At 46.1% G+C, this 19,720-nt stretch overlaps 1 long non-coding RNA gene across 1 annotated transcript; it reads right to left on the bottom strand.

Annotated features, from left to right (window-relative positions):
- Nucleotides 1-3,396: 3,396 nt before the first annotated feature.
- Nucleotides 3,397-17,073, bottom strand: LOC127683203 (uncharacterized). Its single transcript, XR_007977496.1, has 5 exons — nucleotides 16,935-17,073; nucleotides 15,164-15,454; nucleotides 9,130-9,253; nucleotides 8,859-9,023; nucleotides 3,397-3,540 (listed from the first exon to the last, which is right to left on the bottom strand). It is a non-coding gene; the product is annotated as an uncharacterized LOC127683203 (long non-coding RNA).
- Nucleotides 17,074-19,720: the final 2,647 nt, after the last annotated feature.

Below are 19,720 nucleotides of genomic sequence, written 5' to 3'. Positions count from 1 at the left end.
GTTTAAGAAAGCACCAGGAAGATGAGGGAAGACCCACAGTATGGAGGAGGGCAGGAGAAGACTTGGAGCTTTCCCAAGGAGAATTAGGCAAGAAGCTCTGAGTGCCAAATGGGGAAGAAGGCAGACCGCTTCCAGACACATTAGCCAGGGAGACAGGGGCTTAAAGAGCATGGCTTCTTGGTGAGCTTCTTGGGTGTTTCTCTACATCTAATCTTCTCACCTCTGCTCACGGTGGTGGATGCTGATAAAGATGGGCCCACTGTATCTTGGCTTGCTTTCTTCTCCCAGCTCGTAAAAGCAGACCTAGGACAGCTGCTGAAGCCTGGGTGTCTGCCACTCCAGAGGACAGCTCACTCAACTATTGGGGTGCATTCTCTTTTGTTCTGACAATTGCTATCGCTGGTCTAGATTGTCCCCTTTTCTACAGGAGTGTGATGACAAGAACAACTCAGGTGCGAACTTTGAGGAAGAAAAGCAAAAGCCCAGCTTCCCAATCACAAGCCCGGCAGGACACTCCTGCGGTCAGCTGCCTGTGGAGTTAGGGTCTGCGGCACCACTAAAGCCAGACTACTTTCTTGGTTAGCTTGGTCTCTTTAAGCTCTGCCTTGGGTATTATTTGCCCCCCACCCCACCCTACAAAACAGTCAATGTTTGGAGCTTTGTCCCTAAGGAGGTGGTATCAGGAAATCATAGAATCTTAAAAGGCGAGAGATTCTAGATCAAGAAGTCAGGATGACCTTGAAATAGACCTTGACTTGTTCAAGACGATTGTTGGAAAAAGCTTGAGCCTGGCTCTTGAGTTGCAACCTGGCTTTCTGGCTCAGAATGTGGTCCCTCTGTCTCAGTCACACTTCTACTTCTGTCTCTAGTCATTAGGGGATCCAGCTAAAATGGAAGCTATGTGGGGATGGGGGACCTCACCAGAGCTTATACACTATGCCACTTGAAATCTCCACCTCTCTGCTTGTGAGCCAAATTAACCTCTTTTCTTTATAAGGTCCCCCTGTTTCTCGAATCTTATTGTTGCCCTGCATTGTGGTTTAAGACTGAAACTCCCCCACCTTATGCCTGCTCCCCAACTGGTTGTACAATGTTAGGGTGTTATAGAAACCTTGAAATGTGTGGCTTGCTGATAGAAATAGGTTCCTAGAGGGATGCCTTTGAAGGATACAGCCACTTCGGGCTCTGCCTTGCTATCTCTTGCTATCTGCCTTGTTTCATGCGTGTGAGGGGCAACAGCCTTTCACCACCCCAACTCTTCTCACTTTCAAGGACTCTGTCTACACATCCTGCCATGATAGATTGAGACCATGGGCTAAAATAAAAATTTCTTTTACGTTGCCTCTGTCAGGTATTTTTATCCAATGGAAAAAGTAACAAATACACATGAATGAATACATCCAAGGATGTCTTGGTTTGAGTCACGTGGCAGTGAGCGTGGACTCAGGTGCTGTCTCTGGCCACTGGGCGCAAGATCAAAGTGTCGACTGAGCTGATATGATCCTGACCATTCCCTCCAGGCAGTGCATGTTTCTGGTGTTGTTCAAAAGACCCTTTGCCCTTTCAACTGTCAGGAAAGCAGTGAGTCTCCGAGGTGAGTCTCCTTCTTTGCATATTGCCAGCGTGAGCAGGCTGCATTGTATAACTTGACTGACTGGATGGAGAGCTTGAACAAAGCATGCTGCAAGCCCTTCCTTGTCCTGAGGTCATATGCAAGGCTGTTTCCTGAAGCTAGTGACAATATTTTTCTTCCTGAGGTGGTAGGGTTGTCGCCTTTCTTACCAGGGCAAATCAGAGGGCTCTCAGGGCTGACTTTTTAGACAGTAGCATTCCTGGCATGTCGCACAGATTTTGAAAAGGCTACAGGGTAATATACCATCTATCTAGACATTTAAAAGGCATTTTTAAAATGCCAAGTGTCTGTTCTGCGTCTGATTGGGTAAGCTTCTGGGCTTCATTTCCACTTTATTTAACTCCATGGAGGGGGCTCCTGTGGAAGCCACCTCCGCAAGGGAAACAGAAAGCTTGGTTAGAATGCATCCAAGTTACTGCAAGATCTGGGTGGGCTGCTGCTGCTGCTGCTGCTGCTGCTGCTGCTGCTGCTGCTGCTGCTGCTGCCGCCGCCGCTCACCAATTTACAGCCTGTCTCTAATTTATCTGCATTGAAGAACCTGTCCATGAGCAGCTAAACAGAATGTGATGATTGCAATACAACTCTGAGAGGACACGAGCAGGCTCAAATGCAAACAGCTTTAGGGAGAGACGTGGTGGAGGGAAGAAGTTGTCTGATAAATAGGGGTCTTCCTTCCCATTTGCAATGAGTTAGACAATTTTCAGGATGCTGTTTCCCGCTTCTGATAATGTGCATGTGTGTTATATTATCCTGACAGCTGGTAGATGGGCTCCATGTCCAAACAGTTAGTATCTTGATGCTGGGTAAGCGTGGAATGGCAGGCAGGCTCGGGCAGATTCATGCAGATGGCTATGGATGTGCTCTCATTTCACCCTGCGTCTTTTTATTTAGGACTCAGGCTGTCCTTGAAATGCTTAATCCACAAAGGGAAAAAACGGGGGGCAGGGCTGCTTGTTTTAATAGCTTTTGGTTCAAGAGAGAAGCATGGGCGAAGAAAATCAGCCGTTGCTTTCCTGAAGATCTATCTCCCCTCTCGGCTTTTCCCAGGTTAGCTCAGGGTTTCTCTGGGCACCACAGTCATATAAAATTTGGCCAGTATTTATTGATGACCACAGATACAGAGTAGTGATAGATAAAACAAAGGTAGATACTTAATACAACAGGGAGCAAAAGTGTGTCACCAGGCGTAGTGCCAATATTTTAATCAGGTGAATAATTAGTTAACAACTTCTTGTTTTAAAGACAAGGTCTCACTTTGTAGTATGTAGTGTGCCATGTGTTGTGTGTAGTTATAGTGTGTAGTATGTAGTCCTGGTCTTGAAGTTGGAGTCCTTCTGCCTCTGACTTCTGCCTTTTAGGATTAAAGGGCAATAGCATCATGGCCAGCAAATCAATGGCTCCGTTTTTTTGTTTTTGTTTTTTGCTTTTTTTTTTCCCTAAAAATACTGCATATCTCTAGTGCCATTCCAGATGCTGGAGCAGTTTAATGCAGAAGACACCAACCCAGACCACTGGATGCTCACGGCTTAGTAGGAGGACACCAGAAGGAAAAGAGTGATCAGAACACAGGATGACAGATGCCAGGGAGAAGAACCAGGAACACACTAGCATCCAGAGTCCATCTGGGTGGAAGAGGATGAACGGTCAGGGAAAAGGCTCCAACCTAATAGAACACACTGAGGGCAGATAATGGCTGGGTAATGGCCACCGCACGCGTGTCAGTGAGGTGCATGGCCCACTCAGATGTGAAGACTTACCTGAAATAGAAGAGGAGCACAGGGCGGGTGGGTCGGTGCTGCTAGAACTGTAAGGACCAAGAGCTGGCAGACAGGCTCTCTAGGAATTTTTGTGCAGAGCTGAGAGTTCTGGCCAGGCTCACCCAGGTCGCTGATGAGGGAGTAGCCTCTCTGCAGAGAAGAAAAATCTCAGGACCGGATGCTTAAAGGTCTGTAACTGGAGCATTCACTCAACATGCCTTTGCCAATAGTACTAACAAACAGATCTACAGGAAAATGAAGTCAACTGTGACGTGTCTCTGCCCATAAGAGCAGAGGCCAGCAAGATTTTATGGTTTGTTTGTTTGTTTGTTTTTGCTTGTGGCTCTGTGGGTCTGTGATAGTCAATCATCATAGTGAGCTTGACTGGTTTTGGAATCACCAAGGAGATACACTGCTCTGAGGGTGATTGCAGGGAGGAACTGAGGAGGTGCCCACCCTGAAGGAGTGTGGCACTGTTACCTGGTCTGGGGCTCCAGACTGAGAAAAAGAGAGGGTAGAAAGGAGAGTCAGTATTTGGTGAGTCTTCTTCCTGACTCCAGTCAGCGTGAGCACCTGCTCATGCCCCTGCCTCCGTTCCCTTCCCACCTGGTACATTGTACTGACAAACTGTGAGCCAACATAGACCCTTCCCTCCTTCCTTCTCTCCTTCCTTACCTCCTTCTTTTTCTCCTTCCTTCCTTCCTTCCTTCCTTCCTTCCTTCCTTCCTTCCTTCCTTCCTTCCTTCCTTCCTTCCCTCCCTCCTTCCCTCCCTTCCTTCATTTTGTCACAGCAATAAGTAAAGAAACTAATCTAGGACCATTCCAAACTAGTACTCAGCCTCTGTACTGGACACTTATTCTAACTGGGAACAAAAGATTGATACAAAAAATTTTTAAGACAAAATGGCTTTGCTGGAAGTCTTGGAAAATAAGTCTAATAATTGGGTGATAGAAATCTTTATTAATGCCAGGCACAGGGTTGGAATGTCTCCTGTTGAGTGGTGTGGCATATGGAGGGGTTGATGCTTTTCTTGATTGTTTTTGGTTTGGTTTGGTTTGGTTTGAGGCAAGATCTAACTATGTAGCTGAGATTAGCCTCAGAATTAACATGCAACCCAAGTTCTAGGGTTAAAGGCCTGTGCCTCCACCAATGGCTTCTACTGATGCTTATTGCCGAGGAATCTGTTTTGAAGATTTAACTTTACAACAATGCCTGCAAGTGTCAAGGCATCAAGAGCTTGTCAGCAGCAAAAGACAAGAAGCTGTGGCGCTGCTCAAAGCAGCGGCTGAGAAGCCCAGTTCTGCAGTCAGTGGGAAATGGAACAAGAAACAAGGGGCTGCATTTCGCACAGCTTGGTGGCTGCCCGAGAGAGACCGATGAGAGACCGATAGCTGAACGGGCAGGCGGGAGAAGGAGGGGGGAGTGCATGAAGAGGCGGGCTTGGTCTACCTAGTGTTCATGAGACTTGGAAACCAAAATGGTCACATTGCCAGGGGAGCGGGCCCAGTAACACAGGCCTGACCTCCCACTATGCAGGAGGCTAAGGCTGGAGGGCTGGAGGATTGCAAGCTCAATGATTGCAGGGGAAGCAGAGAAAGTTCAAAGTCAGCCTGGGCAACACAATGGAGACCACCTCTCAAAACAGAAAGTAAAAAGAGGATTTGGTGTACGGCTCTGCAGGGGACTGCTCGCTTAGCTTGCATGAGGTTCTGTGTTTGATCTTTATTCCTGAATATTACTGCAAATACATACATACATACATACATACATACATACATACATATACATACATAAATACATAAATACATATATACATATATACATAAATACATATATACATACATACACACATACATACACACATGCACACATGCATACATACATATATACACACCAGGATTGTTTAGCAGTATAGCCAAGACTACAAAGGTTGAACTGTGGGCTGTTCCAGAGCATCCAAAGCTGTTCCATTGCCTTTACTAATCCCTCTACCCTCTTGGATATGTTGTTGCCCTTATTTTACAGATACAGAGACCGAGCCTTGGGCTGGGAGCAGCTCAGTGGTTAAGCACTTGAATAGGGTGCTTAACTTAACCTGAGGACTTGTGGTCAATCCCCAGCACCACAAAGAAAGGAACCGGGCTTCAGACAGAAGTGATTTGCTTAAAGTCACACAGTTAGGATGGAGTTGTTCTAGAACTAGAAGCCATGTCCCTCTGCTTCCTAAGTCCGTGGTCACAGCAAGCTGTACTGAAGAAGTCTTTTCTGCTGGTTTAATAAAAACTGAACTTTTTCTCTCACTCAGGTTCCTCTGTGGATGGGAAGCATTCTCTTTCTTGTCTAAATTACACAGATTCCCATATAACCTCTGTTCCCTCCTTCCTCACCCAATCCTGACCCTCTGCTGGCTGAGAAGTCGTCCAGGGACAAACAGTGGCACTATCTCTCTGCTCTGATGGAGGTCACTGGGTCTTCTAATCAGTCCTATAGCATCCAGATCCCAGTCACCACTCTTCCCACCTCAGCTGCCCTGGCACAGGTGTCTATAGCACATGCCCTCCTTCAGGTCTTAGTGGCAGACCGTGGAACATGAGACATGGTCCTCCTCATCCTGCAGCCAGGCCCCTGCCATAGGACTCTGAAGCTCCTGCTGTCAAGAGGCAGAGTCCGAGTCCCTAGCTTCCAGATCTGGAGCTGCCCAGTGAGCTCTTTGGGCCACTAGACCTAATACACCAGCTGTAAGCCTAGGTTTTAAAAATCCTGGCATGGGCTATGACTAGCTCAATCAGTAAAGTGCCTAGGCAGGAAGACCTGAGTTTGAGACCTAGAACCCATGCCGGGGGTGGGGGGGTGGAGGTGGGGAGGCAGCCATGGCGGTATTTGCAATCCTAGTGACAGGGAGACAGAGACTGGAAAGTTCCTGGTACTTGGCCAAATTGGTTTTTTTTTTTTTATTTGATATATTTTTATTTACATTTCAAATGATTTCCCCTTTTCTGCCCCCCTCCCCGAAAGTCCTATAAGCCCTCTTCCCTCTCCCTGTTCCCCCATCTACTCTTTCCCGCTTCCCTGTTCTGGTATTGCCCTATACTGCCTCACTGAGTCTTTCCAGAACCAGGGGCCACTCCTCGGTTCTTCTTGGACCTCATTTGATGTGTGGATTATGTTTTGGGTATTCCAATTTTCTAGGCTAATATCCACTTATTAGTGAGTGCCTACCATGGTTGATCTTTTGAGACTGGGTTACCTCACTTAGTATGATGTTCTTCAGCTCCATCCATTTGCCTAAGAATTTTATGAATTCATTGTTTTTAATGGCTGACTAGTACTCCATTGTGTATATATACCACATTTTTTGTATCCATTTTTCCGTTGAGGGATACCTGGATTCTTTCCAGCTTCTGGCTATTATAAATAGGGCTGCTATGAACATAGTGGAGCACATATCCTTATTACATGCTGGGGAATCCTCTGGGTATATGCCCAGGAGTGGTATAGCAGGATCCTCTGGAAGTGACATGCCCAGTTTTCTGAGGAACCACCAGACTGATTTCCAGAGTGGTTGTACCAATTTGCAACTCCCCCAGCAGTGAAGGAGTGTTCCTCTTTCTCCATATCCTCACCAATACCTGCTGTCTCCTGAATTTTTAATCTTAGCATTCAGACTGGTGTAAGGTGAAATCTCAGGGTTGTTTTGATTTGCATTTTCCTATTGACTAATGAAGTTGAGCATTTTTTAAGATGCTTTTCAGCCATCTGAAGTTCTTTGGGTGAAAATTCTTTATTTAGCGCTGTACCCCATTTTTAATAGGGTTATTTGGTTTTCTGGGGTCTAACATCTTGAGTTCTTTGTATTTGTTATTGGATATAGCCCTCTGTCGGATGTAGGGTTGGTGAAGATCTTTTCCCAATTTGTTGGTTGCCGATTTTTCCTTTTAATGGTGTCCTTTGCCTTACAGGAACTTTGTAATTTTATGAGGTCCCATTTGTCAATTCTTGATCTTAGAGCATACACTGTTGGTGTTCTGTTCAGGAACTTTCCCCCTGTACCAATGTCCTCAAGGGTCTTCCCCAGTTTCTTTTCTATTAGCTTCAGAGTATCTGGCTTTATGTGGAGGTCCTTAATCCATTTGGAGTTGAGCTTAGTACAAGGAGACAAGGATGGATCAATTTGCATTCTTCTGCATTCTGACCTCTTGTTGAACCAGCACCATTTGTTGAAAAGGCTATCTTTTTTCCACTGGATGTTTTTAGCCCCTTTGTCGAGGATCAAGTGGCCATAGGTGTGTGGGTTTATTTCTGGATCTTCAATCCTATTTCATTGATCCGCCTGCCTGTCACTGTACAAATACCATGCAGTTTTTAACACTATTGTTCTGTAGTATTGCCTGAGGTCATGGATACTGATTCCCCCAGAATTTCTTTTGTTGTTGAGAATAGTTTTAGCTATCCTGAGTTTCTTGTTATTCCATATGAATTTAAGAATTGCTCTTTCTAACTCTATGAAGAACTGAGTTGGGATTTTGATGGGTATTGCGTTGAATCTGTATATTACTTTTGGCAAAATGGCCATTTTAACTATATTAATCCTGCCAATCCATGAGCATGGGAGATTTTTCCATTTTCTGAGATCTTCTTCCATTTCCTTCTTCAGAGACTTGAAGTTCTTGTCATACAGATCTTTCACTTGTTTGGTCAGAGTCACACCAAGGTACTTTATCCTGTTTGTGGCTATTGAGAAGGGTGTCATTTCCCTAATTTCTTTCTCACTTGGCCAAATTGTTAAGCCCCAAGCTAGTGAGTGAGAGTCCTTGCCTCAAAAGTAAATAAATAAATGAATAAACAAATACATAAATAAATAGAATAGCTCTTAAGGAACAACACTTGAGGTTGACCTCTGGCCTCCACAGAAGATGCACACATGAACATAAGCACACACACACACAAATACACACACATCAATATTCTCTCTTCCAGACCCCTGTCTCTGCCGTGTACATAACCTGGGTGAGCCTGCTAAGAACAGAAGCCCTGCCTAGCAGAGGTGCCTGGTGTTTTCTTCCTACCAAGTCCTGAGACATGTGAGCAGCCCCAGCAAGAGTAACATGGCCACAGAACATTCAGACTGAGGCATCCCCAAGGCGAAGCTGAGCCCAAACTAAAGTGAGGCCACAGAATCCAGCTACGAAACAGAATGTTTGTTTTCATTTTTCCACCCGCTAACTGCACCTAGCTAATATGCTCCCCTGTGTACCCCCAGCCCTTCAACCATATCTGCATTTGAGCGTCCACCAGCCAACCATATGGAGTTCCAGAACTTCCAAGGCTTTGCCCGATTCTCTGCAGCTGCTGAGCTTTCTCCTGTACTGAGAAAGGAGGGCAGAACCAGCCAGCTGGGCCTCTCACCACAAGAACACTCTGGCACAGATGAAAGGGTTTTAATTAAAAGGCAGAGGAGATCAGATACCTCTCAACTTCACTGCGGAAGGTGTTGAAGCCCTCAGAGTTGCTTTGCTTCTGACTGCTCATTCGTCGGAAGACTAATTAGTTATGACTGGAAGCTGACCACTGGAAGCCATTTTCATAAGGAGAACATGATGATGGATGGGTCCACGCTGTTTCAGTGCCATTGCTGAAAGAGATGTGATGGGTCCAGCTTCCAATTACTCAGATGAGCATACAATACTGAGGTCTCTTTAAAGCCACAGAACCCCACTGCAATAGCTGACAGCTGTCACCTTTTCTGTAGAGAAGAGCCACATTCCTGAGCTGATGATCTAGTGTGCGATACAGGTGAGGCTTCTCCGTGTCAGCAGGCTGGGACCAGACCCAAGGGAATCTTGTTGCTTCAGGGTCTTGAGGCTAACACAAAAGAAAAAAATGCAGCCCAGAACAATCAGGTGTGTGTGTGTGTGTGTGTGTGTGTGTGTGTGTTCCAGCATTACACCACAAAGGGGAAATTACCATCAGGAGACAGGTTGGCTTCCAGTTTAACTACACACTTTAGAGAAAAATGAGAAGAAGTGTGTCTCAAAAAGTCTTAAATCTGGAGTGGGCAAGAGTTTTCTGAAAGACACAAATGTTAAATATTTTAGGCTTTGAGGCCAATAGGCAGGATATTTTGTAGGTATTTATATAACTGTTTAAAATGTAACTGTTACAAATATAAAAACCATTAGTAGCTTACTGACCACACACACACACACACACACACACACAAATTTGACTGACAAGCCATAGTTTGCTAACATAGTTTCTTCACCTTAAAGAAACAGAACTGTTGGCTTTCTCACAGTGTTAGAGTTCTGTGAGGAAAATATTATTATATACATATTATATAATTCAAATATACAATATATAATCTATCATTGATTAATTATTGATTCATGCAATATGCATTCACATTATATCAATATAAAATACATATTAATAAGCTATTGCATTATACTTGTTAATTTACTAGATCAATATACTGGTAATACTTCAAGGTTTACAATAATACATTGTATGCCAATATGTTTGTATATATAAATATATTGATGAATAATTCTAGTAAAGTTACACAGCCATATAGTCTATAGTTGCAAATTATAGACAGTAGCAAATTACATGAATTACCATTTCTTCCCAAGTAGCATCACAAACTGGTATTCCTTCCCCTAGTCATAGCTAAGGGTTCTTTATTTGGTTATTGACATGACCCCTAAGCCCCAGTTCACAGAAGCCTCCAGGTCTTGTGAAACAAGACTGCCTAAGAATTGAGAAGCACTTATCTATTAGATGCAGCAAATTCAGAGATGTCATTGTTTCATCTCTTGCTACTTAGTTGCCCAGTGCTAGGGAGAAGCCCAGAGCCTCCCACAGGCCAGGCACCTTTGCTGCAGAGATGCACTGGAGCCCTCCATTTCATTACTGGCAGTTCCTGGAGAGGAGAGTTGCAGTCTGCTATTTTAGGCATCCAGTGACCTAAATGTCTTTTTTATAAGAAAACTCAATGTTCTGTGACATTAACATTTGAGTTTAGCATATTTAGTAGGTGATATGTTCGCATGTTTAAGAGGCAAATCTATAGAAGGCTATTCTAAGAACATGGGCTCCTACTCCCTCTGGATAATCTGGGATTCTTCCAGAAGTTCCTCATACTGATACAGGACAAAATTCTGGTTTGCCCAAGTTTATTCTACAAACAATAACTTGCCACGCACTGCACTCTGCCCCCTGGGCACTTGTCAGATCTTGGAGATATGGCAAGCATCGAGAAACTCTGCAGTTAGTGGTGGCTTTGGGGACAGTTAATGGAGATGACATCGCTTTCAGCAGTACAGCACTGAGGCACCCTCAGTTTGTCTATGCTGTCTCCAGCTCTCCTAAGTCAAAGTCCCCTTTCCTCCCAGGTGTTTCTCTCATAACCGTATGTCAATCTAGTGCCAAAACTTGACAGTTACTTCTGATGACCAAAGTGGTAGTTTCTGGTTCTAAGAATGGGTTCAAGCCTGACTCATGCATGGGCTCTTGGGCTGAACGTTGGTCCTCAGTGGCTTAGGGTTCATCAGGTAAGTGGGTAGGGTCACCGTTCTCATTTCCCCTTACCCTTTGGTGTTGTGATAGGAACAAGGAGTGGGGGGGAATGGGGTGGGGTAAGAACCCCACTCTCATAATGGTGCCAAAGGAGAAGGGTAGCCCTTCTGTGAGTCACTAGCTACTCAGCTGCCTTACTTCCCATGGACTCAGTATGGGTAGGTGAAAGCAGAGGATTTTGAATACTACTGGTATGTTTCATTACGATTCAAATGATCAGAAAACCAAAGTAATGCATCATGAGGTGGGAGTAGTGTGAAATCAGAGACTATTGCAGTGTCTCCATACTGCTGCCAGTGACTCCAGGTCCTTCTACTTTATTGATCTGTCATCTTTAGTGTAGGGGAATCTTCATCCTCTTTCTCACAAACCAACTGCTAGAGTGCCAGCTATTTCACACAAAGTACAGTAGATAAGAAAGACTAAGGGACACTGTATTCCTAACAAATCTATTGCTTCCTCCAGGAAGGGAATCTTTAACCATAGATATAAATAGACAGCAGGTTGTCTTGACATTGGGTTCTTTGCAAGATACTGCCACATTTTCTAGTAACCCACTAGGTTGGTGTGGAGAAACCAGGAATGCTAAACATGCAAGATTGTCTCTTCAACAGAAGGGATAGATCCCTGGAGTGGATATAGACTATAGCCTGGTGATCTGTGCAGTCTGTAGGGCCGGCCACACCCGAATACTGCAGACTTATTATGTTTCTCTCAGACTCTTCTTTCCTAGATCTTTATCTTGAGCATTATTTCTCAGGCAATTGAATCCGTTCTTAGGGGAGATGTCACATGTACTTTGTAGCTTGGTGACCTCTACCTTATCTTCCCCTAGGCCCTTAAGCTATAGAACCCATCTTTATGGAAAAGGTCACACGTACTTTGCAAAGTGTTTCAATGTAGTCATGCATTAAGCTTTAATGTGCACATGGGATTGAGATAATTGTTACTAGGAAACTTTTCCCCAAAACTGTACTGTACTTAAATATTTCTGAAAAATAAGATAGGTGTCAGAGGCCAGAATCTTGAACCAGTCTTGAATCTTGGCTCACTAGGTCATGTTAAATCAGATTTCCATCTTGTTTCATCCGAATCGTTTACTCTGCTGGATGTGGCATTTGCAGAGAGCCCCCCCCCCCCACACACACACATAGCTTGGAGCCTCTCCAGTCTATGGATCTTGCTAGTGAGACATCCTTCTATCACCACACCCTATGCAGACTCCATCAGTGTGTATGCATTTACATCCAGGGCTGTCCTGAGATGATAGAGCACGGAGACTGCCACTCCTCTTCCTCCTGACCATCAGGCTAACCAAGCCATCTCTCTTGTCCCAACTTCTCATGTCCCCTCCAGGGTCAGTGGCTGGTCCTTCTGAGGTTGAATAGTTTGCAAATGAGTCAATGTAATGGATCATGGGGGCCTCCAGGGAACCTTTCTTCCCTACAAGCAACACTCTTCCCAAGGTGCCTACCTAGAGCCCAGGTCCTCTTCATAGACAACTTGAGTGGCAGGCGGCAATGCATAGCTGGGAATGCCTCTGCCTTGGAAACTCCTATACTGAGCCTCTTATCCACCTGGAGACTTTAATTCCCAGCCCTCAGTGTCAAGTGATGCTGTGGTCACCAGTATCCTCACCTTGACTCCCATCACCACTTTTGCCTTCTAAAAAAGATACCTAAATACCTTTCAAAAAAGATGTGTGGAAACCTACTACTGAAGAAGCCTAGACACACACCCACACACACAAGAGAGAGGGAGAGGAGGGGGAGGGAGATGGAGAGAGTTAAAACCCTTTAACAAGGCAACAATGTTTCTACTAAACACTATAGGCTAACAAATAAAAATCCCAGTGCCAGCCAGGAATGTATCTCTCTCTCTCTCTCTCTCTCTCTCTCTCTCTCTCTCTCCTCTCTCTCTCTCCTCCCTCCCTTCCTCCCTCACTCTCTCTCTTTGTTGTAAGACAGAAAGACCCCAACTGTTCCCATCCACCCCCACCCCTTCCCACATCCTCCTGACATTGAGTCCTTTTTGCTTAAAACCCTTCAATGTGAGCTTTCAATGTGTGGTCCACTGCTGGAGCCTGGCTGATTTACCAGACACTACATTCTTAGAGAAAGTGGACCCTTCACATCCCAGAAGCTACCAATTCCCAATTGTTTCATAACTAAGGGCAGAAATGTGTGCCCAGCTCCCTGCTCCATGGTGGACTTTGGTTTTATGCATGTTGTCACAGCCTCCCAGAGTTCATATGTGCAGCTTTCCTGGTGTGTCCAGAAATTAATCTTTGTGGTCATCTACAGCCTCTGGTGGCCAGGCCATCACCAAGGCCAGATCCATTCAGAGACCAGGTGAGGAGTTTGGTATAGGCCAGAACTGATTGACCCATCACTGTACCCCTCCTCAGAGCCAGCCAAGTCCAGCTCAGGCCAGGGGGCAGGTCTGAGTGAATATTCTGCCCTCCTCTCTCATCCATTGCAGCCCTAGGGACTCTGGAATCACAGCTTGTGTGCTGACTATTACATCTGTAGAATGTATGTTCCAGCATGGCAAAAATGTGTTCAGTATTATGCATGTGTGTGTTTATATGCATTCACACACACACACACACACACACACACACAACTGGTACACAGAACATGAAGACACAATAGATATGTGTTAAATGAAGATATGCTGCCCCCAACTTTGAGACCCAGAGGACTAGGATTGTTCTGTTATACTATAAAAAGCATGCACTCATGTTCACAAAACAACTGCTTCAGCTCCAGCTATTTCTTGCAAAGCAGAAAACAGGAGAAAGGGTAAAGGGCAGAAAAGAAAACAATTTTGCCTGCAACAGGAAATAAAACTCATCCTGGAAGCTCCCAGCCAGCCTCGGCTCACTTACTGCTCCTGCCAGGCTGATGGCTTCCTGAGGCACAGTTGGGGTTCTCTCAGTGAGTCCCTGAGAGCACGTGCAGCAGAGGCTAGCCCAGAAATCCTGTGTTCATTCTCCTTCTTAGTAAGGATGGTCAGGGAGGGAATCGAGACAATCTGAGTGAAGGGAGGACAGTGTCTGCCCTGCTGAGTCTGAGTGGCTCTGTGGTCTGCCTCTTCAATACCCATCCAAGCCCTCAGTGTAGTTTCTTCTACTCACAAAGGGAAGCCCATTCAGCCCTGGGAAGGGTTCTCGCAGAGCTAGCTGGACACCGAAAGTGGGCATTTTGTTGTTGCTGGGTTTGAGTGTTTTGTTTTGTTTTGCGATAGTACTCAACTATCTCAGGCTGGTCTCTCCGTGTAAAAGGAAGATGATCTTGAACTTCCGATCCTCCTGCCTCTACATACTAAGCACTGGAATTAGAAATGTGTGCCTCCACATCTAGGTTCTGCAGTGCTGGGGATGAAAGCTGGGGCTTTGTTTATGCTAGGCAAGAACTCTACCCACTGAGACACAACCCCAGCTGAGGATGGTTGCTTTACCAAACTCAAAAAGACAAGACTGGAAAGAATAGCTGTGTGGCTTATAATTCAAGGTTGTTTTTGTTGTCCCTTCTGAACTCGTAGAACATTATCCCTGCCCTGCTGACTATAGCAAAGGTCGGATGGAAGCAAGGCTTATCCTTGATCTTGGATACCAGGCTCCTCAATCAAGTCAGGCCTAGTTTACGATTAGTATGTCTGAAGCTGCAGCCTTTTGGCCTAATCTACAGTCAGAGCGGTAGCCAAGCAGCCTCCCACTGCTCCTTAAGACCAGCTAAGCTATGTACAAGCACAGGAAAGCTTCAAAGCCCTGTCAGTGAAGTTCAGAAGCAGAAGCTCACTGTCTCTTCTGCTGGAGAAATAACAAAGATTTGCATAAACCATCAAGCAGCACAGGGATGGGAATCCAAGTTTGTTTCTGTGTGTGTGTGTGTACATTTGTGTATGCAAATTTGTGTGTTTGTGTGTGTGTGTTTAGTGTGTCTATGTGTGCATGCATATGTGTGCATATTTATGCATATGCATGCACGTGTGTATGTGCATACATATGTATGCATGTGTGTACATGTGTGTGCATGTGTGTATGTGAGTACTTATTCAGTGTACCTGTGTGTATATGTGTGTGTACATGTGTGTGCCTGTGTATTGCATGCTCATGTATAGAAAGTTTGTGTGTAAACTCTTGTGCTGAAGCCAGAGGACAATCTTACATGTTGTTACTCAGATACTCACTCTGTGTTTTTGAGACAGGATCCCTCAGTGGTCTGGGGCTTACCAGTTAGATCAGGCTGGCTAGCTGGCGAGCCCAAGGATCTACCTACTTTACCTTCTTGGTGCAAGGTTGACAGGTGCATGTCACCACACCTGGTTTTTAAGGGGGTTCTGGGGATGGCTCAGGTCTTCCTTCTTACATACAAGTCCTTTACTGAGCTGTTTCTCCAGATCCTTTTCCTCTGAGTTTTCTCAAGTAAAAACCCATGTTGATGTCCCCAAAAGTTTCAAAGAAAGAGTCCAAGGCAGCATCTGGAAACATAGAGATGCAGGGTGTCATTGTAGACTTAGCAAAAGGTAAAATGCTTTGGATTAATGGTTTCAGTGTTTGAATCTCTTCAGTAGCTCCTTGCTGCAGAGTGAATGTTTTCAGTCCAACATTAGCAAACTGCAGCTCAGCCCCCTCTGCGATGGAGCTAGAGAATGAGGTCTCTGGAAAGTGATTCAGTCAGTGATGTCCTGAGTGGGCTCTCATGGGGTTAGCAAACTTGTAAGAGGAGGAGATGACACAGGTAGAAGACAACTGGCCACAGGCGAGGAGAAGGTCCTCAACAGACCCAGACCATGCCAGCTCCTTGATCTTCAAAGACATCAGACTTCAAAGCTTGGATAAATAAGCGTCTGCCATTCACACACACACACCGCCTCCCCCACAATCTATGGTATTTTGTTATGACAGCCTGAACAGATAGAGATATGCCGACTTCATTTCCTCCCACAGCCAGAATCTGAGTAGCCTCACGCAGCCTCACCTCCCCACCCCACTCCTCACCTCCCCACTTCTCATTCCCCACCTCTCCACTTTCCACTCCTCACTCCCTACCCCCACTCCTCACCTCCCCACTTCTCACTCCCTACCTCCCCGCTTCCCACTCCTCACTCCCCACCCCCCACTCCTCACCTCTCCACCCTTTACCTCCCCACCCCCCACTCCTGATCTCCCCACTCCCCATCTCTCCACTCCCTACTCCTCACCTCCCCACGCCTTACCTCCCCACTCCCTACTCCTCCTCTCCCCCTCCTCACCTCCCCACTCCTTACTCCTCCCCTCCCCTCCCCTCCCCACTCCCCACCTCTCCACTCCCCACTCCTCACCTCCCTTGTTGTCTCCATTCTTCCCATTGGCTGCCAAGCACACACCAGGCATTTTCCTACCCCAGGGCCTTTGTGTCAGACACTCCTACACCTCCAGTGCTATCTACCAAATCTACACAGATGGGCAGATTTGTTTCTTAACATCCCAAGACTCACTATCACCACCTTGGTGATGCCTTCCTTTACTGCATCAAAAAAGCATGAAGCTCTCCCCATGTTGACTCTCCACCTTCTCGCTCGCACTCTCTCTCTCTCTCTCTCTCTCCATGAAATTCTTATTTTTCCCATTTTACTGTTTTGTTTTATGAGTGTGGGGAATCACACCAGGGATTTATGCATGCCAGGCAAGTCTATTCTCCGTGCTCCATCATAACTTCCATAAAATTAAGCAGTATTATGTTTAATGTTCAAATAACAGTGCTCGGTGTACAATCAGCCTTTGATAACATTTTAATTGAATAAATGAATTACTGAATGAGTTCGTTCCTAAGCTCCCCTGCATCTGCATGGACAGGTCACAGTCTCCCTAAGGCTTTCACAGTGTGAGCTCCCCTCCATCCAGACATTCCCAGGGCCTCCCTCATTGCCCCGGGTCCCAGACTGAGCAGTCCTTGAAAGAAGCAGGCTAGAATCTTACCATCAGGATGAGAAAGACGAAGCCAGGCCGAGCGCAGGAGGGGGAAACCAAGAGAGGCCAGAGGTCACCTCGAATGAGGCCAGCAAATGTCAGTGCTGTCAAAACAGGACACGGAATTCTCCTGCATCCCAGCGGGAGAAGGGCAAGGCAGCGAGAAACCGAAACCCAGCTTCCAGTCAAGTGCTCAGAAACCTGTGACTCCCTTCCCGGAAACCTGTCAAATTGGAAAGGCGCCTCGCCTGGAGATCCCAGCGAACCCAGCCCCAAGGGAAGAAAACGAAGCCATACTATGAATAGTCCGGTCCTCAGACAGGCAGGCCTAGAAGACATAAAACCGAGAGCTTCCGAAGTGGTCCATGCCAGGATGGAAGGGCATGGGGCCAGCGAGGAGAAGGCCCTCTGCTGGGACCCCATTGCTTTCTGGACAGTAAGCAGCCTTGGGCTGAGCACGGGCAGAAGGAGGCAGGTCCTCGGAACCTCCTGGTGGCTTCCCCTTCCTCATCTCAGAGGGGGTGGGAGGTGGCATCTGTCATCAAGATGCCCTGATTGGGACAGCTTGTCAGTTAGCTTTCCTTCCCTGTTCCCAGTACCCTATTCTGTCTGAGGAGGATTTTAAATTCACAGTTTTAAATAGTGTTGCTTTAATGAAAGCTTACCCAGGGTCCAGAGGACTTAACTGCACCCCTAGAGTCAGAACTAACGTTGCGTTCAGAGCTCAAGCCTGCGTAGATTAATTAATTCTGCCTTTAAAGGGGGAGGAAGAGAAGCCCTGGTCTTTTGAACACAGCTATAAACCACTTCTTTATTATTTTTTTGTCAGTTTTATCAACCTTCTTTAAGATCTGGGCTCAGCTTTACTGGATTTTTCTCTTCCCTGTGCCCTTTTCAGTAAAAAAAGGAACTTTTAGTAACACAGGCTTCTGAATAGTGTGTTTCTGAGAAGCTTCAGGAAACTGACAGATAGTACCCAGCATCCTCTTTGGTTGGCACTTGGCAGCCTGGACTAGATGCCTGTTCCTACATTGTCTCTGGCTCTTAGAGGCATCCATACTGCTAAGGCCACAGATGCTGTCTTAGTCAGGGTTTCTATTCCTGCACAAACATCATGACCAAAAGCAAGTTGGGGAGGAAAGGGTTTATTCAGCTTACAGTTCCAAATTGCTGTTCATCACAAAAGGAAGTCTGGACTGGAACTCAAGCAGGTCAGGAAGCAGGAGCTGATGCAGAGGCCATGGAGGGATGTTCCTTACTGGCTTGCTTCCCCTGGCTTGCTTAGCTTGCTCTCCTATAGAACCCCAAAATACCAGCCCAGGGATGGTACTACCCACAAGGGGCCCTCCCCCCCTGATCACTAATTGAGAAATTGCCCCACAGCTGGATCTCATGGAAGTACTTCCCCAACTGAAGCTCCTTTCTCTGTGATAACTCCAGCCTGTGTCAAGTTGACACACAAAACCAGCCAGTACAGATGCTTAGAATGTGAGTGGCAATGACATAAGAGAAAACTTCTCCCAAGACAGCAACTCTGCTGTAAGTTCCTGCTTCATTTGAGTCCCATTGAGCTGGTGGCAATAATCACATTTATGGTGTCCCACTCCAGGGAGCCTGACCAGGGTCTCCAAGTGCTCCAGATATCTAGTTATTCTGATACAAATTTTTCCTGTGCTACCCTCCTCCTCTTCCTGGGGACAATCTATTGTTAGCTCTCTTTTCTGAGCAAGAAGACCAAGTCAGATCTTTTCTTAAGTCATCAAAACATAATCAAACCCAGGCATGGTAGCTCTGCTTATAATCCTAGCACTCAGGAGGCAGAGTCAGGAAGATCTCCGGTTCCAAGCTAGCCTTGGCTACATGGCAAGACCTGTCTCAGGGTGGAGCCCTTGGAGGCCTTTGGTTTCACTTTGCTAGCCCTGCATGTCCAAAGTCTGATGGCATCCATGATGCCAGTCCTTCCCCTACACCCTACAGGCAGGTTGACCCCAGGGCACCTGATTCTTGCCTCTTTGAAGCAACCAGACACATCACAGACCCTAGCTTTGGTCCATCTCCAGCAGCCAGGATTGCACTGTGTTCTCCAAGCACTTTTTCCATCACTACCTTCCTGTCTGGCCCTGGCAGGGGGAGATCTTAGTAGGGGCTGCTTATCACCCACTCTCTCTGGGTCCCTTCTAAGCTTCTGCATCTCCCAGGGTGATATCTGCAGGAACTTCCTTTCCTGAAGGATGTTTCCTCTCTTCTTTATCCCAGGATAAGACTCCTTCTACTCTTTTCTTCATTTTCTTTCAAGCAAGCTCGAGCCAATTCCCAGGCACGGTATCTCTGTTGTAACTCTGCATGGCATTTCAAGGTGGATTTTATGGTATTCACAGTGGAGAAAGCTCGAAGCTGTTTTCTCTCCCAGCCCCCAAAGAGCAGCTTGACAAAGTAATTCCCAACCACCCAGGCTCCTCCCAGCAGGAAGAACATCACAGGTTCAGCTATAACACAATAGAAGCAGCAGCTTGTTTTCTAGACAGTAGCCTTATAGCTGAGTGATAATAGTGTTTCTTGCATGGAATTGATCAGGATTGTCTGTTGGATTCCCAATGCCTTGGCCAAGCTGCCATTAAGGAACACCTGCTGCTTTTCTGTCTTCTTACCTAATTATTTCAGAGCTCCTTTAGGCAAAGTGAGTAGAAGCTACACAGTCTTCCACCAGGAGGCGAAGAAGCAAAGGCATTTCGTATACAAAGCAAGAGGCAGAATTGAGTTAATGGCCTTCTGTGGTGGACCAGAGCAATCCCCAC

The sequence above is a fragment of the Apodemus sylvaticus genome, chromosome 4, assembly GCF_947179515.1.
Source record: "Apodemus sylvaticus chromosome 4, mApoSyl1.1, whole genome shotgun sequence".
NCBI lineage: Eukaryota > Metazoa > Chordata > Mammalia > Rodentia > Muridae > Apodemus > Apodemus sylvaticus.
The sequence above is the reverse complement of the archived record's forward strand: the minus strand, read 5'-3'. Positions and strand labels throughout refer to the sequence as shown.